The 7,719-nt window shown below is 64.6% G+C and overlaps 1 long non-coding RNA gene across 1 annotated transcript; it reads right to left on the bottom strand.

Annotated features, from left to right (window-relative positions):
• Window positions 1-3,743: 3,743 nt before the first annotated feature.
• Window positions 3,744-7,268, bottom strand: LOC141963308 (uncharacterized). Its single transcript, XR_012634080.1, has 4 exons — window positions 7,163-7,268; window positions 5,985-6,101; window positions 5,490-5,637; window positions 3,744-4,076 (listed from the first exon to the last, which is right to left on the bottom strand). It is a non-coding gene; the product is annotated as an uncharacterized LOC141963308 (long non-coding RNA).
• Window positions 7,269-7,719: the final 451 nt, after the last annotated feature.

Raw genomic sequence — 7,719 nt, 5'->3', positions numbered from 1 at the left:
GCCGAAAGCGTCGGGGGCGTGCCGAAAGCGTCGGGGGCGTGCCGAAAGCGTCGGGGGCGTGCCGAAAGCGTCGGGGGCGTGCCGAAAGCGTCGGGGGCGTGCCGAAAGCGTCGGGGGCGTGCCGAAAGCGTCGGGGGCGTGCCGAAAGCGTCGGGGGCGTGCCGAAAGCGTCGGGGGCGTGCCGAAAGCGTCGGGGGCGTGCCGAAAGCGTCGGGGGCGTGCCGAAAGCGTCGGGGGCGTGCCGAAAGCGTCGGGGGCGTGCCGAAAGCGTCGGGGGCGTGCCGAAAGCGTCGGGGGCGTGCCGAAAGCGTCGGGGGCGTGCCGAAAGCGTCGGGGGCGTGCCGAAAGCGTCGGGGGCGTGCCGAAAGCGTCGGGGGCGTGCCGAAAGCGTCGGGGGCGTGCCGAAAGCGTCGGGGGCGTGCCGAAAGCGTCGGGGGCGTGCCGAAAGCGTCGGGGGCGTGCCGAAAGCGTCGGGGGCGTGCCGAAAGCGTCGGGGGCGTGCCGAAAGCGTCGGGGGCGTGCCGAAAGCGTCGGGGGCGTGCCGAAAGCGTCGGGGGCGTGCCGAAAGCGTCGGGGGCGTGCCGAAAGCGTCGGGGGCGTGCCGAAAGCGTCGGGGGCGTGCCGAAAGCGTCGGGGGCGTGCCGAAAGCGTCGGGGGCGTGCCGAAAGCGTCGGGGGCGTGCCGAAAGCGTCGGGGGCGTGCCGAAAGCGTCGGGGGCGTGCCGAAAGCGTCGGGGGCGTGCCGAAAGCGTCGGGGGCGTGCCGAAAGCGTCGGGGGCGTGCCGAAAGCGTCGGGGGCGTGCCGAAAGCGTCGGGGGCGTGCCGAAAGCGTCGGGGGCGTGCCGAAAGCGTCGGGGGCGTGCCGAAAGCGTCGGGGGCGTGCCGAAAGCGTCGGGGGCGTGCCGAAAGCGTCGGGGGCGTGCCGAAAGCGTCGGGGGCGTGCCGAAAGCGTCGGGGGCGTGCCGAAAGCGTCGGGGGCGTGCCGAAAGCGTCGGGGGCGTGCCGAAAGCGTCGGGGGCGTGCCGAAAGCGTCGGGGGCGTGCCGAAAGCGTCGGGGGCGTGCCGAAAGCGTCGGGGGCGTGCCGAAAGCGTCGGGGGCGTGCCGAAAGCGTCGGGGGCGTGCCGAAAGCGCCGGGGGCGTGCCGAAAGCGCCGGGGGCGTGCCGAAAGCGCCGGGGGCGTGCCGAAAGCGCCGGGGGCGTGCCGAAAGCGCCGGGGGCGTGCCGAAAGCCGAGATACAGGAGCAGGGGCGGCCTGAGCTCGGGCACAGCGTAGAGGCGGGATTACCAGGAGGGAGGGAAATGGGCAGGCAGGCACATGGAGCGGCAGACAGGCTCGCCGAGGATAACAATGCCTGGGAACTGGCCAGAGAAAGCTGTGGGCAAAAAGAGACCCCAAAGCCGATCTGAAACAAGAACTGAACAAGGAAAATAACAGCGCTAGGTTACAGGAGAGAAAGGGAGGATGAAACAAAGGAAGGAGAGAGAGCAGGACCAAGCATCTGGAAGAAAGAAAAAGGGAGAGCTAGAAGAAGACACAAGAGGGAGTGGGAGCAGGAACGAACGAGAGCAGAAGTACAGGGAAGAAAAAAACAACAAAAATCATAGCAGCATGGGATAGAGAGGGGGCCAGGGGACAGCCCAAAACGTCCAAGAGGGGCAACAGGGCCCGAGGGTCCGCGACTCACCGCAGCTGTCGCTCTCAGCGCTGCCAGGAAAAATTTGCCGATTCAGACCCTTCTTTCTCCTTCTCTCCTCCCTTCCTTTTCTGGAGGTGCAGTCGCTCAGCTGCCCTCCACCTCAAAGAACACGCGGGTGTCTCTCGGCTCTTACAAAACGCAGCTTCCTGCACGTGTGGCCTCGCTCGCACGCTGCGCGGCCGTACCGCGCTCTGGGTGACGCGCACGGACCCTGATCGCACGCTGGCGGTCCGGCCCGCTGCGGACTGTACAGAGGGCTCCTGCCTCGCCCAGAGAGGCAGGCTCTCTCTTCCTGCAGTGGAAGGCAGCTGCTGCCCACATGCCCTTGATTTTCTTCTTTCCCTTTCTCAGGCCTCTCCAGCTTCAGCTGTGACAGCTCCTGTCCACAGCCAGAAAACGTCCCAGGGGCCTGTCCCTTCTCACCTCTCTGCTGAGAGGAGCACAAGGGCAGGCAGAGAACCCCACACAGTTCTGAAGTGGGTCCAGTCGACAGCATCCCCAGGGAAGGAACAGGCAAGCGCGGCCCCGGTGAGGCCTCTGGGAGAAGGTGAAGTGACTGCCGTTATTACCGTAGATCGCCCCTGGCCGGAGCCCCCCTTCCACAGGGGCTCCAGCGGAGGCGCCAAGGGCCGGCTTGCCGCCATCCCCGCGGGGCTCGGGGGTGACCTGGGGCTACGGGACGGGATTCAGGGTGAGGTGCGAGACCTGGGGCCAGGACACGGTGCGGGCGAGGCCAGTGCCAGCTCAAGGGGAGCTCTGGCAAGCTGGGGAGGCACCCAGCACCAACCCCCGGGGGACACCCATCTTATTCCCCTCTGCCTTTGTCCCAGCTCTCGGGTAACTCCCTGGGGCTCCCCCGGCCCGGATCACCTCCAGCAGAGCGGAGGCCTGACACAGCAGGCGGTGTGAAGCTTCCTGCCCCACCGCTGCCATGTGGCCAGCGGGCAGGAGGGGCCCCCACACCTGCCAAAGGGGCGGACCGGCCTCACTGGCGGCCTCGGCCCTCGCCCACCCCCAGGAATCACGCCCAGCAAGCCTCACGCTGCAGCAGCAGGAAGGCGGCTCTGGCGGTGCCGCACACCTGTGTGGGGCCGGCGCTGCAGTCCTGCCCTTCGCGCACCGAGCGCCCGCCGGCAGCGTGACGTGGGGCGGCGGCAGCATTTCCTTACCAGGAGGGGGCACCGAGCGTGGCCGCACCCCCCCACGGGCATCGGAGCATCGCACCGACGTTGCTGGCGGGCGGCAGCGTGGGGCACGGGGCCACCTCTGTGTCGCCCACCGACAGCGCCGTGTGGCGTTTGCCAGGCAGCGGCGGTTAGCGCGGGCGAGCGCCACCCCCCGCGCGAGCGGCGGCCGAGCGGCACGTCAATGCGCACACGCTCTCGAGGAACGGGCACGACGCTTGGTGGGGAGCAGCTGGAAGCCCCCGGGAATCCACGTGAAAGCGGCAACAAAACTATCCCTCGTGCTGCGCCACAGGGGCCGCGGCGGTAGCGAGGACTGCGCCGCGCTACGGGCGCCCACGAGCGGTGCAGCTGCCTGGCAGCCGAGTCTGCAGAACCTACAGCTCCTGGCACGCGCTGGCCAACGCGGCACGGCCGCCTGCACGCCAAGCGCTGTAAGACCCCGCATCCCAGCGTGACCCAGGGAACCAACGCGGCTGGCCAGAAACCCCACACGCCAGGACCACAGCTCCCGCTGGGTTGCGAGAGGCAGTTTTCTCTGCTTTCTGACCCTGCAGCAACACCGTTGCTCACCCCTCCGAACCCCCACCAATGCACCCAGAAGCCTCACCACCGGCTCGGGGCAGCCCCTGCCACCACCTCCAACACTGCCACCCTGCAGGCACCGCCATCCTCCCCAGGAGCTGCCAGCTGATGGCACGGCTCCACTCACCTTCTCCCTCGGTGCAGCCAGGGCCCAGCAATGCTCAGCGACTGCTCTGCTCCTCCCTTGGTTGACACCGACCCCTCCGACGGCTGCCTTGCTCTTAACAGCAGCACCCGCCCCTCCACCCGGAGCAAGCCCTTTACAGGGAGGGGCCGCTGCCATCAGCCTCACTGCCCACACCTGGGGCCCCTCCAGCCCCAGCCCACAGCTGGAGGCCATCACCCACCCCCACAGAGCATCATCACCCCTCCCAGCCCCTCACCTGGGGCAAAGGAAGCACAAAAGGCAGCCGGCAGACAGCAAGTGTTTATTCAGTCACACACAGAACAAGTCCCAGAAGGGAGTGAGTCTGCTCCGGGGCTCAGGGCCCCTAATGCTGCCCCTGCCCCTGGCACACCTTGGCGCTTGTTCCCGGAGCCACGCTCCTCAGTCCAGCCGGGAACAGTCAGTCGGTTCCTGGAGCAACAAGCTGCAGGGCAGAGCTGGAAACTGCCAAACATGAGGAGCAAGATGCAGGACACAAGAAGACAGAAGAAAGGTGGCAGCTAGCTGACTAGTACAGGGGTAGAGAGAAAACAAGAGATGAGCAATGGGGCGGTGAGAGGATGGGGACAGGGAACCCAGCGTGGATATGCAGAAAAAAAAGCAGCAGGGAGAGAAGAAAACAGGCAGCAGAAAGAAGGAGCAGGATCAGGACAGAAACCAACAAAGAAGGACGAGGAGCAGCATAGAGATGCAGAAAAAAAAAAGCTGGGATGGGTGGCACAACAGACATGGAGGGGAAAAAAAAAAAGGGGGGGAGCAGGGAGCTAGACCAAGCAAGATGGAAGAAAGACCAAAAAGCTCCAGAGAACAGGGCACAGAGGGAGGAAAAAGCAACAGCGATGGGGAGTCAGGACAGCAAACCATGGGAAGGAACACAAAACAAATCACATCGCTACATGTGACAGGGCAGAGAAGGAAGAATTAGGAAACAGGGACAGAGACACAGAAAAAAAGAGACCTGGAGCCAAAAACTAATCCTGATGCATACAGAAAGAAGGGGGGTGGGGGTGGGGGGGTGTATTCTAAAACAGGGGAAACAGAGACAGAGAGATGGAGAAAAGACAAAAGCAACAGACTACAAGGCATCGAGAGAGGAATTACTGAATAGTAACAGAGCGCCAGCCAGAAACAGGCCACAAAGCAGCAAAGATCACAGGGGGTACGGGGCACAGAGGAAGGAATTAGCAAACTCGGCACAAGGAGCCAGACAGAGAGAGAGCGAGGCAAAAATTAAATGGTGAAAAGAGACAGACCGCAGGGCAGAGGGAGGAATTGATAAACAGGGACAGGGCACCCGACAGAGCATGATGGAGAACAGGGAAAAAAAAAAAATAGCAGCAAGCTACAGGGAAGAGGGAGGAATTAAAGACCAGTGACTGGAAGACAGACAGCGACACATGGAGAGAGAGAAGACAAAAGAGCGATGGGCAACAAGATGGATAGGGAGGAAATGAAAAACAGCAGAAGGGAGTCAGCCAGAGAGAAAGACACCGAGGAAAAAGGCCAGACAGTCTATGAGGGACGGAGGTAGGAATGAAAAACGGGGGACAGGGAGCAGGAAAGAGAGAGATGGAGATCGCAGGGAATAGCAGCGGGTGCAGGAAGAAGAAAGGGGCATCAATAGGAACAGGGAGCTGGACAGAGAGGGATGGAGAAAGGCAACAAGAGCGGCAGGGTACAGGGCAGAGAAAGGGAAGACCTACAAGATGGGGACAGGGAGATGCTCCAAGCAAGACGGAAGATACAGGTGAGCAAAAAAAGTTGAGCAGCACCAGAAAGAGAGGAGTCTAGGAGAAAGACAGGGAGGGACCAGGCCACACAAGAGGGATGAGAGGGGCCCAAGAGCTCGGGACTTACTGCAGTTCTCCGCGCTGCCAGGAGAATTTGACAGGTCAGACTCCTCCTTCTGTTTGCCTTCTCCCTTCCTCTTCTACAGCTCCAGGTGCCTGGCTGTCCTCCACTTATGAGAAGATGTAGGTGTCTCACAGCTCTTACGAGATGAGGCCTGCTAGACACAGAACCTCATTCAATCACACACTACGTGCAGGAGTAGGACAGAGGAAAGAGAGAGAAACCGAGAAGTGAGGAGCAGAACGGAAGGATCGAGAGAGAAATGGACTGAGGAGTGATGCAAAAGGTACAGAACAAGCAGTCAGAAGTGCAGACAGAAAAAGAAAAGGGAGCAGCAAGACAAGAGAGAGAAAGTGAGAGAGGAAGGGGGAGCAAGGCAGAAGAAAAGAAAGAAAAGATATAGAGAAGAAAAAAAAATAATCACAGCATGGGAAAGAGAAGGGCGGGAAGGGACTGGGACATACAAGGGGGGCGACAGGGCCCCGAGGGCCCGGGACTCACCGCGGCTCTCGCTCCCGGCACTGCCGGGAGAACTGGACAGGTCAGATGCTTCTTTCTCCTTCCTTCCTCCTGCCCCTCCTCTTCTTCTGAAACTCCACTCGCCCGGCTGACCTCCCCCTAAAAGAATACGCGGGTGTCTCTCGGCTCTTACAAGACGTGGCTTCCGACACACGCAGCCTCGCTCGCTCGCTCGCTCCGCGGCCGTTCCGCGCCTGGGTCCGGCCCGCTGCGGACTGTGCAGAGGGCTCCTCGCTCACCCGGAGAGGCAGGCGCTCTCCCCCTGCAGGGCGAGGCGGCTGCTGCCCACATGCCCTTGACGTTCTCCTTCCTTCCCTTTCTCCGGCCCCTCCAGCTCCAGCCGCGGCGGCTCCCGCCCCGCTGCCCACGGCCGGGAAGGCTCGGCTCCGCCCGTCCCTTCTGGCCCCCGAGCCGTGAGAAGCGCCAGGCCGGGCAGAGACACCCCACGCCAGCCCGAGCTGGGCGCAGCCGGCGGCATCCCCGGGGCAGGAACGGACACGCGCGGCCCCAGCGCGGCCTCGGGAGGGGGCACGGAGGCGGCAGGGACCCTTATTGCCGCGGACCGGCCCGGCCGCAGCCCCAACACTCACCTCCGCCGCGCACGCGCACTCCCGGGAGACGCCGCGGCCGCGCATGCGCACCCCCGGGCCGGGGGGCACACCGCGTCTCGGGGAGCCGCGGGCAGCCCGCGGGAAACCGCCACAAAACCGCGTCTCGGGCCGCGCCGGTACCGAGGGCTGTGCCGTGCCGCGCGCGCCCGCCAGCGCCGCAGCTGCGGGGAACCGAGAGCGCAGAAACTGCAGCTCCCGGCGTGCCCCGGGGAGCCAACATGGCCGACCGGAAGCCCCCTGCACGTGACTACGGCTCCCGCCGCGCCGCCCGCGCACCCGGAAGCCCGGCCGAGCGCAGCCCCGCGCGGCTCCGGGCAGCGCCGCCGCCGCCCGGCCCCGACGCGGAGCGGCCTCCGCCCCCGGTCCCGCCGCACCTTTCCCCGCAGCCGCCCGGCCCCGCTCCTGCCTCGGCTCGCACCGGCTCCTCCTCCAGCACCGGCCCCGGACAGGGAGGGGTCGCTGCCTGCAGCCTCCCTGCCCGCCCCTGCGGCTCCTCCGGCCCGGCCCACGCTCCCCCCCCCCCCCCCCGGTAACTATAGCGACCAGCACCGTTAATAAACGCCGGAGGTGCCCGTCGCTCCTCCGAGCTCGCGCTCTATGGGCCGCCGGTCCTCCGGTCGCGGGGCCGCCGCCGCGCACGCGCACTCCGGGGGCCGCCCGGCGCAGTCGCACGCCGCAGGTCGCCTCTCCCCGCCGGGGGAACCTTCCCCGGCCAGCGGGAGCAGCCGCTGGGCGAGACCGCTCCGGTGCGCGGGCCGACGGGACCGACGCTGCCAAATCTTATAACCCCCCGGAGAGGGAGGAGCTCCGGCACGGCCGCAGCGCAGGGCAGCGCAGTCTCGCCTTGTGACCCAGAACTCAGCGGGGTGACCGAAGTGTCGGTCAGAGCAGCCTCAGGGCTCTTTGGACGGGTGGAAGGGGGAGGAAAGCCTGTGACAACGCGACACGGGAGCGCAGAGTTGTTTTAAGGACGAAACAGCGTAACTTCGGTCCCTGGGAGACCAGTACAGTAACTATTAAAAGCACACGTAGTGTTAGATATTTTTCCTAAACTCACATTTATCCAATTTAGTTTTTCAAACCCTGGTGATAGCAGAAATAGTTTT

This window comes from Athene noctua, chromosome 8, assembly GCF_965140245.1.
Source record: "Athene noctua chromosome 8, bAthNoc1.hap1.1, whole genome shotgun sequence".
Taxonomy (NCBI): Eukaryota; Metazoa; Chordata; class Aves; order Strigiformes; family Strigidae; genus Athene; species Athene noctua.
The sequence above is the reverse complement of the archived record's forward strand: the minus strand, read 5'-3'. Positions and strand labels throughout refer to the sequence as shown.